Source organism: Lissotriton vulgaris, chromosome 8 (genome assembly GCF_964263255.1).
Source record: "Lissotriton vulgaris chromosome 8, aLisVul1.2, whole genome shotgun sequence".
Classification (NCBI taxonomy): Eukaryota; Metazoa; Chordata; class Amphibia; order Caudata; family Salamandridae; genus Lissotriton; species Lissotriton vulgaris.
This window is the reverse complement of record NC_141696.1, coordinates 60,509,439-60,533,874: the sequence shown is the minus strand read 5'-3', so window position 1 is coordinate 60,533,874 and position 24,436 is coordinate 60,509,439.

Here is a 24,436-nt window from a genome sequence, read left to right as displayed (position 1 = left end):
CTGGTGGTGTGTGTGCCTGGTGGAAGTGTGCACTGCCGGCTGGTGGTATGTGTGCCTGGTCGAAGCTTGCACTGACGGCTGGTGGTGTGTGTGTGCCTGGTGAAAGCGTGCACTGACGACTGGTGGTGTGTGCCTGGTGAAAGCGTGCACTGACGACTGGTGGTGTGTGCCTGGTGAAAGCGTGCTCTGACGGCTGGTGGTGTGTGCCTGGTGGAAGCGTGCTTTGACGGCTGATGGTGTTTGTGCCCCGTGAAAGCGTGCACTGACGGCTGGTGGTGTTTGTGGCCAGAAAAAGCGTGCACTGACGACTGATGGTGTCTGGTGAAAGTGTGCACTGACGGTGTGGTTGTGTGTGTGTGTGTGTGGTTGTGTGTGTGTGGTTGTATGTGTGGACCTAAAAAACTATGATCCATCCTTCCACAGCACCACTGCGCCATCCTTCCACAGCACCAGTGCGCCATCCTTCCACAGTACCACTGCGCCATCCTTCCACAGCACCACTGCGCCATCCTTCCACAGCACCACCGCGCCAACCTTCCACAGCATCACCGCGCCATCCTACCACAGCACCACTGCGCCAACCACACCTTCCTTCCACAGCACCACCCTTCCACAGTACCATCGCGCCATCCTACCACAGCACCACTGTGTCATCCTTCTACAGCACCACTCCCCCATGCTTCCACAGCACCACTCCCCCATGCTTCCACAGCACCACCACTCCATGCTTCCGTAGCACCACCACTCCATCCTTCCACAGCACCATCCTTCCACAGCACCACCTCTCCATCCTTCCACAGCACCACCACTCCATCCTTCCACAGCACCACCTCTCCATTCTTACACAGCACCACTGCGCCATCCTTCCACAGCACTACTAAGCCATCCTTCCACAGCACTACTGCGCCATTCTTTCAACAGCACCACTGCGCCATCTTTCCACAGCACCACCGTGCCATCCTTCCACAGCACCACCGCGCCATCCTTCCACAGCACCACCGCGCCATCCTACCACAGTCTGTGTATGTGCGTGGCTCTGTCTGTGTGTGTGCGTGACTCTGTCTGTGTGTGTGCGTGGCTCTGTCTGTGTGTGTGCGCTGCTCTGTCTGTGATGTGTGTGCGCGGCTCTGTGTGCGCGTGTCTCTGTCTGTGTGTGTGCGTGTCTCTGTCTGTGTGTGTGCGTGTCTGTCTGTGTGTGTGCGCGGCTCTGTCTGTGTGTGTGTGCGCGGCTCTGTCTGTGTGTGTGCGTGGCTCTGTCTGTGTGTGTGCATGGCTCTGTCTGTGTGTGTGCGTGTCTCTGTCTGTGTGTGTGTGTGCGTAGCTCTGTCTGTGTGTGTGTGTGCGTGGCTCTGTCAGTCTGTGTGTGCGCGGCTCTGTCTGTGTGTGTGTGTGCGGCTCTGTCTGTGTGTGTGTGTGTGCACGGCTCTGTGTGTGTGTGTGCGTGGCTCTGTCTGTGTGTGTGTGCGTGGCTCTGTCTGTGTGTGGGCGGCTCTGTCTGTATGTGCGCGGCTCTGTCTGTGTGTGTGCACGGCTCTGTCTGTGTGTGTGTGGGCGCGGCTCTGTCTGTGTGTGTGTGCGCATGGCTCTGTCTGTGTGTGTGTGCGTGGCTCTGTATGTGTGTGTGGGTGGCTTTGTGTGTGTGGCTCTGTGTATGGGTGCAAATGCAATAGGTCTTGCATTTGCGAGCGATTAAGCTATTGGCATTGTAAATGACAATGCCATTTATTTATAGGTTTTAAAAACAAAAACATAAATAAAAATGTAATGAGCAATGCCAATAGCTCTAACTTTAAAAATGCCGAGACCATTGCATTGTAAATGCTTGTTTCATCTGCCCCAAGATTTGGTCTTCCTGTTTTCTTTCCCTCTCCATCTTCAGAACAAGAGAAACTATGGCACACACTTGGTCTCTTTCCATTTATTTGAATAGGGCGTCTTCTTTCAGACAATTAGACGGCCAGTTTGTTACATTTTGTCTTTTTAGTAAAACCAATAGGCCCTGTACCTGTTTTCTCTGTAGGTGGATAAAGACCACAATGTTGTCCCTTTGCCTTCCTATATTCAGGGTATATCCACCTGGGATATTTCATCAACCCAGGCAGCTTTCAAGGGGGCTTCACCGAAGGACATTTGTGAAGAGGCCGCTTGGTCTTCCCAAATACCCTCACACCCCATTATAGTCTGCAACCGGTGAAGGTGTTGTCTTCTCTTTTTAATGTGCTGGTGTTGTCAGTGGACATTGATTTCTGTTGTATAGTCTAAGAAGTGTCACTGGGTGTTGCAGTAACTTGTGTATGCGTGGTTCCTTCTTTCTGAAGCATCGTTCAGCTTGGGTATACTCTCACTAGCAGAAGACTGACGGGGAGGTACAGTTAGATTACTTACCAGTACACTTCATCACCCCAAGTCACTGTCTTCCTCCTCACAGTCCTGCTTAGGGCTGGCCGAGGATGGCATTGCTTGAGTTAGGTCTTTTGCTCATTGCAATCTGGTGTTTCAGGCAGTGCAATGGTTCACCCGGCCTTCATGAGCTTGACACAGGAAGTACTTTGTCAGCCATGTTGGTGGAGGTGAATCATTGTTTTAACTAATATAGAAGCTGAATGTGGAGGAGGAGATTATCGCTCACTTGGTGAAGACGAAGACGGAGAAAACGGTTGAGAAGGTAACGGAAGTTTTAAAGTCCTGTTTACTTTTTAAGTCTGGCTACAGGGGGCTTTCGCTGTCAGAACTCATATCATCAACACTCATATCATCAACACTAACAACATATACACAGAGAGTGGTTTTGGATCAGTCCTCGCCACCATTTGTTTCATTTGGGCCCGCCTCCTTCAGCCATCGCTTGAAGAAAGCGCCATTCACATTTTTAATTGGTCCAGAGGAGTATTCAGTATCACCATCAGCGATTGGATATTGTGTGTTACACATAACAGCCAAACTACGTACACGCTATTGTATAAACTGTGTTCTCCCTTAGAAGGAGGAAAGAACACCATGTGTTCAATCACAATTTGCTAGAGGTCTGTTGGCTTGCAGAACTCAACTATTTGAAACACATAAAACTCAACATTAAGACGGGTGGCGACTGGTCTTTTAAATGGAATAGTGATTTGCTGACAAAATTAAAAATATCCAGCTATCCTTTGGTGTTCCCAATAAGATCCATACTTCCGCTCCCGGTTTTCTGGATCCTTCATCTTCCGCGTCAGAACCTTCCCTTTGTAACTTCCCTGGTATGTCTTTGCAGACGTCACTGGACCTCCTAACTAAACTTAAATCAGGTTCTCCCCGGGACCCTTGCCCTGCCAAAACCCTCGCCCAACTAGCCCCCACCCTTAACCATCTCATCAACCCGATCCTTAACCTCTCACTTACCACAGGCGAAGTCCCGCAGCCTTGGAAACATGCACTCATCCTGCCATTACTAAAGAAACCCAATATGAACCCGGACTCTCATGCCAACTACCGACCCATCTCCCTTTTGCCTGCCCTCGCGAAAGTGGTCGAAAAACATGTCCACACTTCTTTGTCCCACTTTCTTGAGTTAAATGACATACTTCATAGATCCCAGTCAGGCGTTCGCTCTAACTTGAGCACTGAAACCGCTCTTCTCGAGGTCACCGAAGTGATTAAGGCCACCTTGGACAAGGGAGGAAAAGTCATGCTGGTGATGCTCGACCTCTCTGCGGCCTTTGACACCGTCCCCCATAACCTCCTCCTTGCAAGACTCTGGGAGGTGGGTTTGAGGGGGACGTTGTTCAACTGGTTCTGGTCCTTCCTCTCTAACCGACAGCAAACTATCTGGGCCCCACCTTTTTCCGCCGCGATGCCACCTCTGGGGGTCGGAGTTCCGCAGGGCTCAATTTTGAGCCCTTCGCTTTTTAACATTTACATGACCCCTTTGGCGGCACTCGCGGAGGGTTTTGGGGCTCAGATCGTATCGTACGCTGACGATACACAACTCCTGTTCACCTGCGACAAGGGCTACGACTTTGACGGGACTTCCATACTGGACTGCCTTGGGGCGGTGTTTGACTGGTTCAGCCGGCACTGCCTCAAGTGCAATTCCGAAAAGTCGGAAGTACTCTTCTTCGGCTGCCCGGCTGATCCCAGGTGGAAGGAGTGGTGGCCGGCCGCTATGTTCCCAACTGACAGTGACTCAAGGTCGGCGAAGAATCTAGGTATCCAGGTCGACAACTGCCTCTCTTTCAGGGGTCAAGTGTCGGGCCTGGCTGGCAGATGCTTTGCGATCCTGAAGATGCTGAGGAAGTTCCTGCCCCTTCTATCCATCGAACACAGAAAGACCACGGTGCAGGCCCTGATTGGCTCTCGCCTGGACTACGCCACAATCTGTACCTTGGCCTACCGGACTATCTTATATCGCGCCTTCAGATAGTACAGAACTCAGCAGCCCGGGCCATATTTGGCCTTAACAGAAGGGCCAGGGCGACGGAGCTTCTCAGAATTCTCCATTGGCTGCCCATTAAGAAGCGGATCGCTTTCAAGGCCCTGACCATCGCCTTTAAAGCCCTGCATGGTTTTGGTGCCCGCTATCTTCAAAAGTGGATCACGTTCTACCTTCCCTCGAGATCCGTTTGCTCTTCGTCACAAGCTAGGGCAGTCACCCCCAGGATACATCGGGCTCGCCTCGGCGGACGCGCCTTTAAACATCTGGCGCCCCTGCTGTGGAACAATCTTCCTCTCGCGCTCAGATCCTGCTCCAATCTTTTGACATTCAGGAAGGATTAGAAAACCTGGTTGTTTCAGCAATAAGTTCTTCCTTTTTTCATGCTGCCTGTACCGCCTGTTTTCGTTCTGTTTTTCTCCTTGACCTGTGAGGCTCCGACAGCGCTGGGACACTCCCCGGAGTAGCCGTGCGCTATCGAAGCACCACTTTTAACATAACATAACATAACATTTGGTGACGCACCACTACCACAGGGAGCACATATAAAGATAATCCTAATTTGGCCTTGGTATGCCAGGTTCTCTGTGGAATTTGCGCAGCGCTCACTTCAATCGCCCCATCAGACATCCTTTCAGTTCTACATATGGAATATTGTAATTTAAGAAATACCATCTTTGCTCCAGAGAAACCATGGATCAATAAAAGGGCAGTGAGTACTCTCAAATCCAGGATTATTATTCTATTGATTTGTTATTAGTACTCATGACTCTGCTCTGAAATCTTCACAGTATGGAAACAAAGCAGCTTTCAGTAATCAGTCCACCCTTGTAACTTCTCTATTTTATTTTGTGCCAGCCAGATACCAAACACGCGGTGTGTGACTGGACCCACGCACAGGAGCTCCTCCTTCTTCTACGCCTCAGACTCTTTCCTGGCATCGATTCTCGCAGCGGTATCAGTTCGAGGCGACGCCCCACTGTTTTACAACACCGTTGAGGGTAAGTGGTAGGGTTCAGTGTCAAGGATACTGTTTTTCCCCTCCTGGTTCCTTTGCCAGCTCCTTGGACCACCAACGATGAGAAGTCTGGGTGGTGTTCTTGAGTTTCCCTTGGAGTCCTCATTGATATGCACTTGGGGTATCCCATAATATTTTTCTCACTCCAGTCGGTGGTTTTGCTAGTTCCGTCTTCCCGTGAAGTAGTTCTTACAGGTTGGTTTCCTCTGAGAGTGATACAATTACAAGTGTTTTTTCGTTTGTTCCATCCTTTTCCAATCTTAGTGGTAGGACTTTCTACCTCACAATAATCTGGGCTGAGACCTTCCAGGTTTCTCTTTCTTTTGTGGTTCATTTTGGTGTAAGGGTGGTGTGAACAAGACACAGTTGTGCTCCTGCAGCTTTTCCACACTTCTCTTGATGCTGCGCCAATACTCTGCTAGCATTGATTTTGCTCCTAAATAAGTGTTTGCTCCTAAATGTAGTCTGTGCTCATAAAAGTGCTTCCACTCTCCTGGTGATCAAGTAACTTCTTGCGCCATCTTGATTTTGCACTTAAATGTTATTTAGCTGCTAAAGATATCACAATGATGCTTACATGGCAACACGCGTGATTTTGCACCAATAAGATACTCTGCACAAAAGTTATTTTAAAACAAAACGTGATTTGTGGTCCTACAGATTTGTCACACTCATGCTGCTGTTGCAACAAGTGTGATTCTTCACCTAAAGAATGTTGATCTGTTGGGGTTTAGGTGTGCAGGTGTGAGAGCACCTGTCTCTCTAACTCTCTCCCTCACAGACAATGCTCAGCGCTGTCCCAAAGCTAACGCTGTCACTCTTTAGCCAAGACCTAAAAGGAGCGAACAATGTGCATTTTCTTGATTAAGACTCTGACTTACCTAGGGGAAGCACTTGGAAATAAATAGGGAGGCAGGTAGACTTTTGGTTTTGGGTCTCTTCTTTTGCTGTAGAAATTAATTGATTAGAGATTGTATTCGTATTGTATGTATTTATGAAACGTTGAAAAATAATTAGATTTTGTGTAAATTAGCTATAATTGTATTTAAATCTGCTCATGAACAAATATTTTGTACTTTGCCTACTCTCTCCAATTAAAATTTTTTAAAAAGGAAATAAATAGGCACTTTTCTAGCAGTGCCCCACTCATCAGGAAGTCCCTTCCCTTGACCTTCAACAACCTTCTTCCAGAGGCCCCTTATAAAAGGATCTTGGTACCATTGTGGTGTAACACCGGGGTGCCCTCATATGGAAACAAAATGTAAGCACGCAAGACATTACATTTACATTTGAAGATTAATTCGTCAAAAAGATTTCAAAAGTCATTGTAGGAACGTTGGTTCTTCTTGTTTATTAAAAAGGAAATGATGCTTGGCATTAATATGTATCAATGTAGATCCAAATGTACTTATACACACATTTCTAAAAAGACTGACCTTCAATCTATCTTTAGCTGCTGAAAACCGCTTTTTCCAGACTCAGTTGGAACAACGAAGTTTCATCGTCTCAAACCCTCACAAATCTAATGCCAATTCTATATAAAACAAATTGGAATATAAACAAATGCACGAGGGCTTTAACCCCTTCGATGCTGATGACGGCCCCCAGCCGTCATGCACTACGGTAGGTGTGTGCTGATGACGGCTGGGGACCGTCATAAACCCGCCCACTTAAAAAAACGCCGCACAGGTGCAGAATCGCGGCCGCGCCCAAGGGGTTAATGTCACTACTGGTGCGTCAGGGGATCTGGCAAGGACTGCGAGCAGGCGAGGCAAAGGGGAGAGCATACTGGAAGCAAATCTGCACAAGGTCACACACAGTGTCAGAGGAGAAAAGGAACTCGATGGAGGTGGTCTGCACAAGGAACAGAGAAGGCAGAGCTCAGACGGAACAGACACTCGAGAGGAACTTCAGAGTTTAGACTAGCGAGATGCGCAAGTCACCAGAATAGCAATCAAGGGAATGTGGAATAAAGCACTTGGAAACGCCAGACGGTTGGGCTGAACCTCAGTAAACTCCTCACCCACAATTGCTGTCACAGATACTGATTGGAAATACCCACATGTAGGAGATACATGTAAAGGCGGGGTCTGTGAAGCTGGTTCCTCGGGCGATTTTAGAAAAATAACGTAAAGACAATACGCACATCGCGCAATAACCACTCCACGCTGTTGCTTTAGCGTAAAAGGCCAGTTATTAGGACAGGGTTGACAACCAGTTCAAGATAACACAAATAAACAGTTAACAATCCCCCACCTCAATTCTTCCACACATCATCCACTCTCATACTCCAATTACTCAACTCCCAATTCACGCCACGACCTCTTCACTTATATCATTCACTTTCACCCTTCTCATACAACCTCCTCCAACTTCTACAGCCACCGCACTCCTGCCATCCACACCCCCTTCCTGCACCTGTATCCCCCTCCTCGGAAGGGTGATTCTGCCCGTCACGGACTCCCCACCCCTCCCAAGTACTGCTACACGCCCCATTCAACCCATCCTAAACATGGCACGCTTAACCAAATCAAACACCCCCCTTTCCACTCCTAAACTGTAGGGTGGGAGGGTGGTCAAACTTTCCTTAACCTAACCCTGATGGCGCTGGGACAGGAAGAGGAAGGACTTTCTCTCCTGCCCCCCTTTATAACTAGCCCTAGCCCCCACCCCCTAAACCCACCCCTACCCTACCTACATCCTGTCCTAACTATCGCGCGAACACCCCAGGGGAAGAATGGTCTGCCGACCTCACTTCCCCTGGGGGCCGCATCGCGCAATAACCACTCCACGTTGTTGCTTTAGCCTAAAAGGCCCGGTTTTAGGACAGGGTTGACAACCAGTTCAAGATTACACAAATAAACAGTTAACAACCTCCCACCTCAATTCTTCCACACATCATCCACTCTCATACTCCAATTACTCAACTCCCAATTCACGCCACGACCTCTTCACTTATATCATTCAATTCCACCCTTCTCAATCAACCTCCTCCAACCTCTACAGCCATCACACTCCTGCCTGCCACACCCCCATCCTGCACCTGTACCCCCCTCCCCGGAAGGGTGATTCTGCCCTTCGTGGACTCCCCACTCCTCCCAAGTACTGGCAACGAGGGAACCCCTAGAGGGCGGTTACCTGCCCCACCCAATCCAGTGCACCTTTCGCTCTCAGTCACGCCGACACCAGATAGACTCATTCCACAATAGACTGATAGTATCCCGCATTTCCATCAAATAATACGCGTTTCCCATATACGAAAGGTGCACTCCGTCGTCTCGAAAAAGAAGGGGTTCCTCCAGACGCAGGCCCACGTGAGCAATCACTTTGATCCCTTTTGCAGCACAAAAAAGTCTCATAGCCCTATTCAACTTACGCTGTGCCCTTTCAATGGCTGCCGGCTTCACTGCCCCTCACCAAACTCGTCGTGGCACAAACTCAGTCCAAACAATACAGGCACCAGCCAGATTGCTCCTCATGGCTTCCAAGTCCCGCTGCATCAAATGGAGCAATGCCACTCCGGACTGTTTGACTAAGTCATTTTCCCCCAAGTGGAGCACAATCATATCCGGGCAACCCAGCTGGGCCACCTTCCTCGTCAGCCAGGGCAGCAATTCGTCCCAACGCATGCCACTCTTACCCCACCACTGGACCTCATGATGGCTGCTCCTCAGTCCCAGGCTACGGCTGTATACCTCTCTGTACACATATTTGGAGGCCCAATGAACAAAGGAATGGCCAACGATCCAGGTAACCGTCTTGGCCCCTGGCCACCGAACGCAACCTACGAAGAAAAAGGGATTAGTACCAAGGTGAAAACCATAACCGTGCCCCAAACCGCAGCCGTATCTACCCCCCCAAAACAGCCTCCCCCTGGAACATCATTTGCGCACATAGCGTTCACAACATCGAGACCGCCAGCGCCCGATCCTCCTAATGGCATCCCAGGACCAACCCAACCGAGCCGCCGCCATGGCTGCACCTATCCGGAAAGAATGCGTCCCATACCTAGATGGATCCCTGCCTAAGCATCGCAACGCCATTAGCAACACCGACAACAGCTGAAAAGCAGTCACCCTCTTCTGAGAGGCACCCCAAAAGATCTCGTCCTCTGTCCGCTGCACCCGGCTGCAAAAAACTCTGCACTCACACACCGGGCACACCTCCACACAACCACTCTCCCCCAACCACCCCCACTTGCCACGTCCGCTTTGGTCAGTTGTAGAATGACCCAACCAGATTCCCAATCGCGACCCATCCAACTGCACATTCTTAAATCTACGCCTAGGCGCACCCCTCGCTCCGATCAGCTCAGACACCCAAAAAGCCCCAAAAAACATCCATATCATGCACAAACGAATTAACGCCACTTCGTGGTCGTCATAACAACAACGAGGCAACTACGTCACAAGGCCCTGCAACAACTCAAATGTAATGGCCTCATGTGGCTCCTCCCCCCATCCACCCCCCTTAAACAACCCAAACCTTTGAGCATTCTACTCAGTAAAGGAGACCTAGCTAGATCAAAACCCAAATAAATCATGCTGTAAAAAGAAATCTATGCCAGTTTGCCCGAAATCGTCATCTGAGACAGCTCCTTATCCATGCAATTCAGCACAAAACGAACCACCCCTTGCTCACAGTCGCTCTCAGGCATTCGCCACGCGCTCCTGGTCCAACCTAGAAATGCACCAAATTCAGACCATGCCAATCTGTAGGAGCGCCTTGTGGAGTCCACCATAGTTCTTTCCACCAACCCCACTACTCTCACTCCCCCCAGGCCCAGATACCCTCCGGCACCTTGGTCTTGCAAGCTTCCGCTTCCCGGCGCCAGCCTCCTGAAATGCTGCCATTGCGAACGGACAATGCATCCACAATGTCATTGGTGCACCCGGGACATGTTGCGCACGAAACAGCACATTAAAACGCAAACACAGCAGCATAAAGCTTCGCAGCAAGCGCAACACCCACAGATATCTCGCCTTCTGGTTGTTCACCAAATCCACCACCATCCTGTTGTCCACATGATACAGCACCGACCTGTTCTGAAATTTCCGTCCCCAAACCTGCAATGCCACCAACAAGGGAAAAAACTCAAGAAAGGCAATGCTCCGTCCCTGCCGCAACCAATGCGCCGGCCACTGTTCCGCACACCATCTCCCGTCCCAGAAGATTCCAAAACCGGCTGCACCTGCCGCATCCGAATAGAGCTGCACCTGCCAAACCATCTTATAGTGTCCAAAATCCATGGAAACGCCACTGAAATCCTCCAAAAAAGTCAGCCACACCCGGAGATCCGACCAGACCCCCAATGTGACTCGGACCCTGTGGTGAGGGAGTACCGCCCCTGACATGGCCATGCCAAGGCGCCTACAAAATGTTCTCCCGGCCCTCACCACCCAGCACGCAAAATTCAGCAAACCCAAAAGACGCTGCACAGACCTCAAATCAATCTTCCGGACTTCAACCACCTGCAAGAGAACCGGACGAATCTCCGACACTTTCTGCTCCGGCAGACGAGCCTGCCATGCCAGCGAATCAAGTTCAATGCCCAAAAAGGTCAAACAGCAACTGGACCCTGCCGTCTTCTCCGGCGCCAAAGGAACTCCAAAAACCGGAGCCAAACTTTGAAACTGCATCAATGCCGCCCCACACTCACCAGTCTACCCTTTCCCAACAAACAAAACATCATCCAAATAGTGTGACATCAGCCGGTGTCCACTCCGGTCCACAAAGGCCCACTGCAGAAAGGAACTGAAAGTCTCAAAAAGCGCGCAAGACATCGCACAACCCATTGGCAAGACCCTGTCCACAAAAATGGCACCCCCAAACTGCATTCCTAGCAACGAGAAATCCGCCGGGTGAATGGGAAGGAGGCGCATTTAGCCAATTCTGCCCCCTGACCACAAACTCGCACCAGACCAATGGCATCATCGACCGACGCATACAACACACTGGAGTCCTCCTCCGCAATGAAATCATTCACTGAACTCCCCTCCGGCCATGACAGATGATGAATCAGCCTGAATTCCCCTTGCCTTCTTAGGGACTACTCCCAAAGGTGAAATAATGAGGTCCTGCATCGGCCACGCATCAAACGGGCCCACAATCCTGCCGTCCATCACTTCCTTCTGCAGTTTGGCCGCCACCACCTCCGGTAGCTCCTTTGCAGACCGTAAATTCTCTGCCCACCTTCTCTCCCGAGGACCCTGATACCCTACCCGAAATCCCTCTGTGAACCCCCAATGAAACCTCAAAGCCGCCTCTCTATCAGGGTACCGAGAGAGCCATGGACCCATGGCCTCCACATCAACCCGTGTAGGGGCCCTTTGGCTCAGCATGTCCCCTGCCTTTTGTAACCCTCCACTGCTCAGAAGGTGTGGCCAACGTGAAACATTGTGTAACCGGGTGTCTCCCCCACATTTTGAACACTCGTACTTAAACTTACAAGGGTATCGTGTGCAGAAACCTTTATTAAAGTTCCAGCAGGCCCCAACGGTGGCTCCCGCACTCCAGGGTTGCTGACCAGAGGTCCCCGTGTAGGCGCCTTGACTCCCTGATCCTGCTGAGGCTCCTTGCCCACCAGCCCCAGACTGGGCGGGAGGCAACTGAAAAGACCGGTACACAACTGGAAGGCCACTGGCCGTGTGTGGGGCCGCCGCCGCCTGAGGGGATGACATCCACTGTACCCAAAGCTCCTGGTCAATGTCATCCCATGCCTTATCCTGGTTAACTCTAATCCTGGCCCTAAACTCCTCGTCATAACTGAGCAAGGCAAAACCCCCAAAATGCAACTGAGCCTTTCTGATCACATCCATGTATTTGAAAAGCGCTTATCGCCCTGTCACCATGTTTCTCACAATAAATACTAGCGTAGATCAACACTGCCCAGTCCAATTTTCCATTGTTATCGGCACCCTTGGCCGCCTGGTCAACTCCCATTCTTCCTCCTTGGACCCCTCCTTCGCCTGAATCTCCCTATGCAACAATTTAAATACATCAACGTACTCATGCTTCCATATCCTCTCCTTCGTCTTTTCCGACAAGTGAGACCCAAGGGGCATCGCCAAACCCATATACGGTAGCTTCTTCCGGTGTTTGTCCCCCCAACTTCCTTCCCCCCCAGGTCCTCAGTTTATCAGTCTGTAGACTGGCAACTACCACCTGTGCCTTCCCTTCCACCACATTCCCCTTTGACCCCCCCTTGCGCCCCCGCATCCCTGACCGACCCATCACCAACCCCCCGGACCGACAAGCCTTCTTACGGCCCCCTTTCACTCCCTCATCCCACGCATCCCACCAAGCGCCCTCACCTGAAAGTTTAGTGGGCACCTCCCGATCCTTTCGCCGGATCTCCGCAGTCTTCTGTCCAACCTGCGAGGCCCGACTGCTGGTGGCTTCAGTTCCCTGTAACACACCAAGCTTCTCTGTTGCCGCCGCACTCTTCCCCCAACATCCTTCCTCACGCAACTCACCCTCTTCCAACTCATCCTCACCTTCGTCATAGTCCAGCTGTTCCTCATCCACAACCTCCACTACTGCTCTCCGCACCTCGCTCACCACTCTCTTAGCACCTTTCCCTTTCACTCCAGGCACAAACTCGCACTCCAGAACCGCTCCTGCGCGACCCCTCGATGGAGGGCAGGCTGCTGCGGACCCCCCTGCCTCTTCGCCCCGGCGTTTGGAGGCCGTTTTGCACCCCGCCTGCCCACCCTTGCCTCTGCCAGCTGCCACCACTGGCGTGAACACCCCCCCCCCCCAGGCCATATGCGCCTGAGGGGTCCCCAGCGCCATCAGGTCTCAATGCCGCCAAAGCAGTCCCTGGCCCCTCTACCCAGACCCACTCACCACTGTGCCCTGTGGCCTTGCTCTGGCCCCTGCCCACACCTGCTACCAGCCCAGGCGCCAGATGCCCCACGCCCCCGGGCACTTCGCCCCAACTTGCCTCCCTAGCTGCGCATAAAGCCTGCCACTTTTGCTCAGTCTCAGCTATGATGCGACGCTGGTCGAGGACCCTCTCCTCCTGCGACATTCCCGCCCACTGTGCAATCTAGGAGTCCTGACCCAACCCGCCACCAACTGGCCCAGCACCCAGGGGAGGGGCTGGGGGGCCCCCCATTGGGGATTTCCTTCCTGTCTGCACCATGTGCGTCCTCAGGGGCCCCTTCCCCTTGGAACCCTGCAGTTTGACCACCCCTTTCCTCCCACAGATCCACCGGCTGATCAACCAGGACCCCCTCCTCCCCCTCCTCAGACCCCTCATCTGACAGACAGAGGACAAACTCGTCCCCAGCTGACTCCTCTGTGGCACTCTCCCCCTCCCCTTCACTGGCATCACTGGAATCCCCCTGCACCTCCCCAAAACCACCCTCAGCCAGCACCTGGACCTGGAGGTTCCCATGAGCTGTGCTGCCACCTGTGCCCCCAGACATCCCCTGACCACTGCGGGACGCCCCATCCCCACTGCCTTCCTTCTCAGGCTGCTCTATCGCTGCCGGCTCACCTCGGGGGCATGCGGAAAGGCTCACACGCATCCCGCCTTGCTTGCCTGCCTCCACTTGTCTCCCACCCCTCCCTGCTCTCGGCGGTGGCGGCTCATCCTCACAGGCCGCCACCGCCGCGGCCATCCCCGCGGAAGCTGGGCGGGGCGTCTGGGTCATTCTGACCCATGCCTGCTCGAGAACACCGGGCTGAAGGAGGTCCGACCTCCCAGCCCGGCCCAGCACCAGAAGCGCGACGCGAACCGCCGCCGCGTCTGGCTCCGCCATGGCCCGCCACGCAACTGCTATAGCCTACTTGCCTTAAAGGCCTTTTACAGCCGCCAAACCGCCCGCCAAGGGTCACTCTCGACACCGGGGCACCGGAGGGACCTAACCGGTTACCCGCTCCCTCACCGCCGCGTTGAGGCTCCACACCCCCTGCCGCTTGGCCATCGCTACTCCCTTCAAACTTTCCTTAACCTAACCCTGATGGCGCTGGGATGGGAAGAGGAAGGGCTTCCTCTCCTGCGCCCCTTTATAACTAACCCTAGCCCCCACCTCCTAACCCCGCCCCTACCCTACCTACATGCTGTCCTAATTATCGCGCGAACAACCCAGGGGAAGACTGGTCTGCCGACCTCAATTACCCTGGGGGCCGCAGTCGCCACCGAGAAACACCGGCTAGGGTGTCAGCTGTGCACACAAAGCCTGGAACTAACACAGGAACATGCGAGGCAGCCAGTAAGGAGGAGATCAAAATACACAGCCACTACAGATAAGGAGCTAGAGAGCAACAGTGCCAAATGAGAAATAAGGGAAAACAAACGGAAGATCCGCAGAACGCATGTAACAAACCAGACAAGGAAACTGGAGGCTGAGAAAGCAGAGTTAATATCACAGCCAGTGAAAAATAGAAGAAAGAGGGCTAGGGAGGGCAGTGACTGGTGGAAGCGTGTCCATGCATATGGCGTGCACAGACATCTCATTGGGGACTCACCCAGAACCAGGGATCAAGAAAGCTCTGAGGACAGACCTAGCTCATGGAACGAAGATTAACCCTTTGCTCCAGGATTAGGAATCTTCTGGACACGAGGATTAGCACAGGCTCAGGAATCAAGCACTCTGGAAGCTAAACACAGACACTCCTACAGTGGCCAACACTGGATTTGAGTGAACTGAGGCTTGTAAGAGCTCACAGTGACCACATGCCTGGGGTGTGACCAGGCTAGCACCTGCCAGCCATAGGTGTGCTGATTCCCCCACTGAATCTTGACCTGCAGGGGTGGACCCGCAGCAGAGCCGGGAAATCCAGGTATGGGAATCTCTGGCAAGAAAAGTTACCATGCTTGCACAAACCTGCCATGGTCCTGGAATGAATGGGAATTTCAGAATATGGTCCAAGAGGTTAAAAACAAGTATGGATATAGCAGAAGATCAGGAAGCTCAATGGACAATGGAAAGCCCTGGAGGTAGGCCCCCTAGTGGTGGGCCTGAGAGGGCGCAGTGAGCAACTCTTGACATAGTGTAGATAAAAGCATTAGAACAAGTACTGGCATTTGCATTGATTCATTAATCTTCAGGTTGATTTATATGTTTTGGGTGCCTCCTTTTTAGGTCTCGCGCCTGCGATGCATATGGCGAAGCCATATGCCATCGCGCAGGCGCAATACTATTGTTGCCGGGTCTGCTTCCCAGGAGACAGGAGATGTCACGTGCACGCTCTGGAAAGCGATCGGCGCCGGCCGCGCGCGCGCGTTTCCCAATCTCCTGTCTCTCTGGGAAGCACACAAGCAAGCACAGCAAGCCCCGCCAAGACACCACGAGTGAACGCAGTAAGAGTTGTGCAGCCCGCATTACTATGCGCCCCCTTTTGCCCTCGGCACCAGGTCGAATGCAGCCCGTAGGTCAACAAAAGCTGCGTAGAGACTGCATCCGCCCAGGACCACAGTCCGCCATTGTATCAGCTGTAAACGGAAGACCTGGTCCACAGTGCTAGTTGCTCTGCGAAACCCAGCCTGAAAGGGAGATAGGACGTTCTGCTCCTCAGCCCAATCAAGCAGATTATTAATGATTACACGTCCTACCACTTTTTGGACCGTGTCTATTAGGCTGATTGGGCGGTAATTACAGGGTTGGGCACGATCCCCCTTTTTATATACTGGGATAATGACAGCACCCCGCCAGGATACCGGGATTTCAGCGCCCCTGGCTATATGGTTTAGTAAAAGGCAGATGTACTTGCTCCACCTGTCGGTGTCATCTAAAAAGACATCCGTCGGAACACCGTCATTACCCGGAGCTCAGCCCCTGTGCACAGATTTCAGGGCAATCAGGACCTCGCTTATCATAAAGATATCTTCACCTGCGAACAGATATATTAGACTTGAGTTGCTAACGGGCTGATCTCTGGAAGAGTACTGCTCGCTGAAGAATTTAACCCAAGCATCATGAGGGACATTATTGTTGGGAGGCTCTGGAGATCTATCATGGCCCCATTTGACAATATGCCAAAATAGTCTAGAGTTTTTACTTTCACTAGCACATCTCAGTTTCTGCCAGTGGTCTTCATCCCAGTCTCTTTTTGCCCTGGCAATGCAGTTTTTGTAGTGCTTCCTGGCAGACCGAATCTCACTCAAATTATTGCTTTTAATAGCAGCTCCTAATTTAAATCTTGCTGCCCTGCAATCTTGATTGTACCACTTTGCTGATTTAAATGGACGGACCCTATTATTTCGTATGGGTTTTAAGAAGAAGTTTTTGACTTCATTAAAGAGAGTCGTATGAACTATGTTAATATCTTCGTGTCCTTGTACATTTGCAGTAATGTTTTCCAGTGCCAAAATGGTCTTGTCTGCCGCTGCTCCTATCTTTTCCAGGGCCTGCTGGTCAGTCTTAACACCAGACCATCTTAACCTACGCATGTTATTGGATGGCGTGATCGTAGGGGGCACAAGTAGGTCCCAAGGGTTTGGAGTAATTACGTTAGGTGTCCACCAATTATGTGAAACACATAACGGGTCGTGGTCACTTTCTATCCTGGCTGTAACTACCATGTCACTGAGAGATGACCATATCGATATACTACAGATGACGTAGTCAATGCGACTTTTACTTCGCCCGTTATTAAACGTCATGGCGGGAACACGGTCTGATTGGGTTCGGCCGTTCAGGGCTCGTAGCCCATGCTCCAAGCACATAGTGTTTAGACCTAGGATGTCAGCCGTCCACCGAGTTATTGGAGGGGACTCTAGTGTGGGAATGTCCCAAAGCTTATCTTCCTCCGATCCCAGAGGAGAATCACCAGTGATGAGAGGTTTGAATGTCCGATTCAAATCACCTGCAATTAGAATGTTTTTTCCTGCAGATTGGGTCTCAAGAAGTGTAAAAAGGCACATAAGAACCTCAGATCTACCTTTGCTGCCACCTCTAGCATAGATATTATAAATATCCATGGAGATGGGTAAATCACTGGTCAATCTGATAAGCTGGATATCTTTTTGGTCAAGTTCCACACATTTTACAGCAATTTTTAAAGACTGCCTAACCCATATGGTAAGGCCCCCCATCGGCCGCCCTTTAGGTCCCTTAATAGCAGGAACATGAAAATTTACATACCCCAATGCAAAAGTAGACTCACACGCCCAAGTCTCTTGGAAGATACAGAGGTCGTACTTGTTAATAAATTCAAACCAATCAGCGCTGTCCATTTTGGAAGATATTCCAGCCACATTCCATGACAAAAGATTCCCTGAAATAGGTTATCTAAATGTGCTCCTGCCAGGGGACACCTCTGGTAGGAATGGGAGGGTGTATCAAGGGCAGAGGCTAAGAGGACTTCGCCCCTCCCCCCTCCTCCTCAGCTGCCTTTGCACGACTGACTGGACTGCAAGACTTCAGGTCAGTCTCATCTGAAGTGTTCCACTGGTCCTCCAAAGAGCATTTTACAGCTTGATAAGGCTGCTTTTATTTTGTTATTGCTTTATGTGCACCCTGTCGCCTCACTCCCACATCTTGATTTTCTTTCATGCAAGGTAACGATCTGCAAGGGATAGACCTGAAGCAAAATAAAAACAAATCACAGCAGTGGTGTCCTGTACACTTTGGAACAGATTTATCAATACTTGTTGCTTGTAGGATTCGGGAGGCGGGAGACTAGCCTTCAAATCGGTAGTCTCACACCTGAATCGGGAGGGTTGACATGTCTGTACTACCGGCTACGGGAAGCACTCAGAACCTTTAATGATAGGCACCCAGTAGAGCCTATCCCGCTGAGCCCACTGCAATAGTTATTGGCAGGACCCTCGAGAGTTAAATTAGTCACTCGGTTATATAACGCTATGCAAGCAGAAACGGCACCCTAATCCAGTAAAGCAAGGCGCGATACTATTGTTGCCGGGTCTGCTTCCCAGGAGACAGGAGATGTCACGCGCACGCTCTGGAAAGCGATCGGCGCCGGCCGCGCGCGCGCATTTCCCAATCTCCTGTCTCTCTGGGAAGCACACAAGCAAGCCCAGCAAGCCCCGCCAAGGCACCACGAGTGAACGCAGTAAGAGTTGTGCAGCCTGCATTACTATGCGCCCCCTCTTCAGCGCCACTCTAAACAAGTTTTTGCAGGTTGTGTCCTGTGAAAGCTCCTGCAGCAGGCAGGCAGGCTGCGGGAAACCTGAGCTCGGGTAGTAACAGCTGAGCAATGCTGGCTGCAGGCAGCCACGACTCTCCCCTCCTCTCGGTTGCTTACACGGACCAACTTAACCGGGGAGTTAGGTGTCCAGACTCTGCACGTGGCACAGTCGGGGTGATCTGCGAGAGTCCTGGCCCCTGGAGGATCCCTGCCCCTTCCCTGCTTCAGAGCCTTCAGTCTACCAGGCTGGCACGAGTAAGTATACATTTTCGTTGCACAGTCTCTGCTTGATGGATGTCTTCATTTTATAGGCACCCGCTCTTGTCATCCTCCGTGCTTTCACCCCAAGAGCAGTGTGTGGCTAGCTCGGCTCGAAGTGCTGAGCACTCACTGCCTGGTCTCGTAAGCTCCATTGGTTTTACCCCAAGATCAGCGGCGAGCTCCACCCTGCTCTCACAGCTGTGAAAATTAAAAGTCTTGTGTTTTTTTTGCAGAGCGAAGTTATTTTTCAACAACCAGCTGTTCCTAATGGCCCCTTGGGTCAAACGATTGTATTTCTCGTTTGGCCCATCTTAGCTCACTTCTCAACCCGGTAAAACCCAATAGGGAAAACAAACAATCTTTTCTGTGGCAAACCCTCCCTGAGATCATGGAAAAATAGGCTGCTGTAAATATTGCACGGTTAATGGCTGTAGGTGTCTGGGAGGTTAAATATGTGTTGGGTTTAAAACCAGTGGCTTTTAGTGTTTACGGACAGGTGGCTTTGTTACTGCCACCAGCACGTGCCTATTTCAATGAGGGCGACAGGCTCTGTTATTGTTAATAGTCTGGGAAGTAAACTTTCAGCGGACATCCCACTCGACACGCACATTGTTGTCAATGTATGGCGGGACTTTAAGTAATTAAAAGCACCACCACATCCACCACCACCACCACATCCACCACTACCACCACATCCACCACCACATCCACCACCACATCCACCACAGCCACCACCACATCCACCACCACCACGTCCACCACCACCACGTCCACCACCACCACGTCCACCACCACCACATCCACCACCCCCACATCCACCACCACATCCACCACCACATCCACCACCACATTCACATCCACTACATCCACCACCACCACATCCACCACCACATCCAACACCATCACCACATCCACCACCACCATATCCACCACATCTACCACATCCACCACATCCACTACATCCACCACATCCACTACTACATCCACCACCACCACATCTACCACCACCACGTCCACCACATCCACCACCACCACCACATCCACCACCATCACCACATCCACCACCACCACCACATCCACCACCACCACATCACCACCACATCCACCACCACATCCACCACTACCACATCCACCACTACCACATCCACCACTACCACATCCACCACTACCACATCCACCACTACCAAATCCACCACCACCACATCCACCACCACCACATCCACCACCACCACATCCACCACCACCACCACATCCACCACCACCACATCCACCACATCCACATCCACCACATCCACATCCATCACCGCCACATCCACCGCCACATCCACCACCACACCCACCACATCCACCACCACATCCACCACCACCACATCCACCACCACCACCACCACATCCACATCCACCCCCACCACATCCACCACCACCACATCCACCACATCCACCACATCAACCACATCCACCACATCAACCACCACACCCACCACCACCACATCCACCACCACCACATCCACCTCCACCACATCATCCACCACCAACACATCCACCACCAACACATCCACCAGATCCACTTCCACCACGTCTATGTGTGTGTGTGTGTGTGTGTGCTCTTTGTGTGGCTCTGTGTGTGTGTGTGTGTGGTTGCACATGCAACAGGTCTCACATTTGCGAGAGATTAAGCTATTAGCATTATAAATGACAATGCCATTTATTTATCTGTTTTCAAAACAAACACATACATAAAAAAATTGTCATTTACAATGCCAATAGCTCTAACTTTTGCAAAGGCGAGACCGTTGCATTGTAAATGCTTGTTGCTTTTATGTTTAATGCATTAGTGAGGTCACTGATACAGTGAGAGTGCACCTACAATAGTGTCTGGGTATTTATGATCTGCAGTTAGTTCTCTGTTAAAATATGTTTATCAACTATATTATCTGACATGAACATAGTGTCCACAAAATTACAGACAAAAATAGAGTGTGACATAAATATTGTTTCCTAAATGTTGCTTATAAAAATATCATACCATTGAATGCAACTTTTACATTATTACCTCCAGTAGGTGACATTTTTGCAAATAAGACTTAGAACACAATATGATTTTAAGATGATGTTTAGTGCACAGCATTCTGGTGCCGCCCCCAGAGGGACCTTCATTTTGTACTAGGTCTTCCTGCATGATGATGTGACCTGATGTACACTTGTTTAGTATTTGTAATCTGTTGATATGTGTTGTGTGTCACTCCATGGCAAACACAAAAGATCACAGTTTGGTAATGATTTTGCTACACTCTAGGGGTGATCATGGTCGTTGACTCAAAAAACACTAGTCTTGTGATTTATTTAGAATTAATATTTTTAGATTCCACACAGTAACTCTGGTAGTGTAGATAGCCACTCCCCCAAAAATCATGCATATGGCATGCCCAGATTCTAATTGGGGTCTCCGGTGGTCTATATAGCCTGCCGCCTGGCGATTGGGTGAGTGACATACACTGATGTGACAGTTTGCGAAGTAACACAATGCATGTTATTGGAAACCAGCCATCATTCGTTATCAGGTAAATCCCACACTCAAATGAATCCTGGAGAATTAACGATCTTTACTCTGACTGTACACGCAGGCAAACACTTGGCAATCGGGCAGCAGGCGTACACAGGATCATAGGATGGAAGGTACAAACGGAGTCAACATTTTACAATGGAATGGACTGTCTGATGCCTCCGCCTGCGAACAGCCAATTGGTTAGTGATCACGCAGGTGTCATAGTAAAATTGATTCTAGAGCCTTATACTGTTTGCTGTTTACAGGCATTAATTTGATGATTGAGTGGCAGGCACTTTCAGATCTTTCTCTCTCGGCGTGACCGGCTGCTCACTCACTTGACGATCATGCCTCCAGCGTACACAGTGGGAACGCTTGAATATGGAGTGGGTGGACCCTGGAGACTCCAATGTATCTTGATCTCTCTGCTTTCCAAACAGCTGTGAGAAGCAGGAAGTTATCCTTGTCACCTGCTTCTGTTTTTGACTGTTGATCAAAAACACTCTGGTGATCACTGAAGAGCTTCCTGGTTTCGATGGTTCTAGCAGCCGTGCGGCTCGTGTTCTGCCAGCTGGAGACCAGAGCTGGAACCCTTCCATCGTCTTTGTATGCCAAGTATCTACTTGGAACAGGAGATGAGTTAAATCACTATCAAGTGGTTTCACTCAGCAGGAAACATGAGCGCACAGAAGACGTGCAGGCTGAGGGGAATGCAAGCTCCTTTGATTAAGTAGAGCACGCAGAGCTAACCTTTGTCCTAAGGTGAATTATGCCTAAGTTAGCAGTTACTGGAGACCAAGGGTGGTAGGCATTGCAAGCCTAGGTTAGTATAGCTAGGAATCCTATGATTCTAGTACCTTGAAGACTAGGTCAGTAGCCCTTGGAATCCTTTCATTCTAGTGTCTGTAAGTCTAGGGCAATAGCTTTTGGAATCCTTTGATTCGACTATCTGGAAGCCTAGGTTAGTATCCCTTGGAACCATTGATTCTAGTATCTGGAAGCCTAGGTTAGTAGCTTTTGGAATTCTGTGATTCTAGTATATTGAAGCCTAGGTCAGTAGCCCCTGGAATCCTTTGATTCTACTATCTCGAAGCCTTGGTTAGTAGACCTTAGGATCATTTGTTTCTAGTATCTGGAAGCCTAGGTTAGTAGCCCTTGGAATTCTGTGATTCTACTGTCTGGAAACCTAGGTTAGTAGCCCTTGGAATCCTTTGATTCTACTATCTGGAAACCTAGGCTAGTAGCCCTTGGAATCCTTTGATTCTACTATGTAAAAGCCTAGGTTAGTAGCCCTTGGAATTCTGTGATTCTACTGTCTGGAAACCTAGGTTAGTAGCCCTTGGAATCCTTTGATTCTACTATCTGGAAGCCTAGGCTAGTAGCCCTTGGAATCCTTTGATTCTACTATGTAAAAGCCTAGGTTAGTAGCCCTTGGAATTCTGTGATTCTACTGTCTGGAAACCTAGGTTAGTAGCCCTTGGAATCCTTTGATTCTACTATCTGGAAACCTAGGCTAGTAGCCCTTGGAATCATTTGGTTCTAGTATCTGGGAGCCTTGGTTAGTAGTCCTTAGAATCATTTGATTCTAGTATCTGGAAGCCTAGGTTAGTAGCTTCTGGAATTCTGTGATTCTAGTATCTTGAAGCCTAGGTCAGTAGCTCTTGGAATCCTTAGTGGAGAAGTGTGGCTCAGGGGTTAGAGGCGGCAGACCTGGAGCTTGAGTTCGGCCCTGGACCAGGGTTCAATTCCCCGCCTCGGCGGGTCTTGGGCTCAAAAATTCCACGGACTCGTTAATTCTCGCTCCGGTGCCTTCTCGACTCACGGGTTCACACTCTGCGACTCTGGGCAATAGCTTGCTTAATCTCCACAACAGCCCCTCGCGGTGGGATGCCTGACTTTCACCTTGTGGATACCCTGCCAGGGTTATCTCACAGGGGAATACCAGGACGGGTTCCCTAAGCAAGCGCTGAGATGCCCCAGGGTAAGTCGTGCGCTATATAAGTCTCATTCATTTAATTTCATTTCATTCTACTATCTGGAAGCCTTGGTTAGTAGACCTTAGGATCATTTGTTTCTTGTATCTTGAAGCCTAGGTTAGTATCCCTTGGAATCCTTTGATTCTACTGTCTGGAAACCTTGGTTAGTAGCCCTTGGAATCCTTTGATTCTACTATCTGGAAACCTAGGCTAGTAGCCCTTGGAATCCTTTGATTCTACTATCTGGAAACCTAGGCTAGTAGCCCTTGGAATCCTTTTATTCTACTATGTAAAAGCCTAGGTTAGTAGCCCTTGGAATTCTGTGATTCTACTGTCTGGAAACCTAGGTTAGTAGCCCTTGGAATCCTTTGATTCTACTATCTGGAAACCTAGGCTAGTAGCGTTTGGAATCCTTTGATTCTACTATGTAAAAGCCTAGGTTAGTAGCCCTTGGAATTCTGTGATTCTACTGTCTGGAAACCTAGGTTAGTAGCCCTTGCAATCCTTTGATTCTACTATCTGGAAACCTAGGCTAGTAGCCCTTGAAATCATTTGGTTCTAGTATCTGGGAGCCTTGGTTAGTAGCCCTTAGAATCATTTGATTCTAGTATCTGGAAGCCTAGGTTAGTAGCTTCTGGAATTCTGTGATTCTAGTATCTTGAAGCCTAGGTCAGTAGCTCTTGGAATCCTTTAATTCTACTATCTGGAAGCCTTGGTTAGTAGACCTTAGGATCATTTATTTCTAGTATCTGGAAGCCTAGGTTAGTATCCCTTGGAGCCCTTTGATTCTACTATGTAAAAGCCTAGGTTAGTAGCCCTTGGAATCATTTGGTTCTAGTATCTGGAACACCAGGATAGTAGCCATTGGAATCCATTGATTCTAGTATATGGAATCCTAGGCTAGCAGCCCTTGGAATCTCTTTATTCTAGTATCTGGACGCCTATGTTACTATTCCTGGGAAAGTTTGATCTTTTGAATGCTATTGTGGCAGTCATTGGATGCTCCAGGTAGCAATCTTTGGAAATCTGGGTTAGTAGTCTGTGGAAGCCTAGGATACTAGTTATGGGGTTCATTGGTAGTCTTAGACACCTGGACTAGGAGGCTCCAGAGGTCTGCAACCATAGTG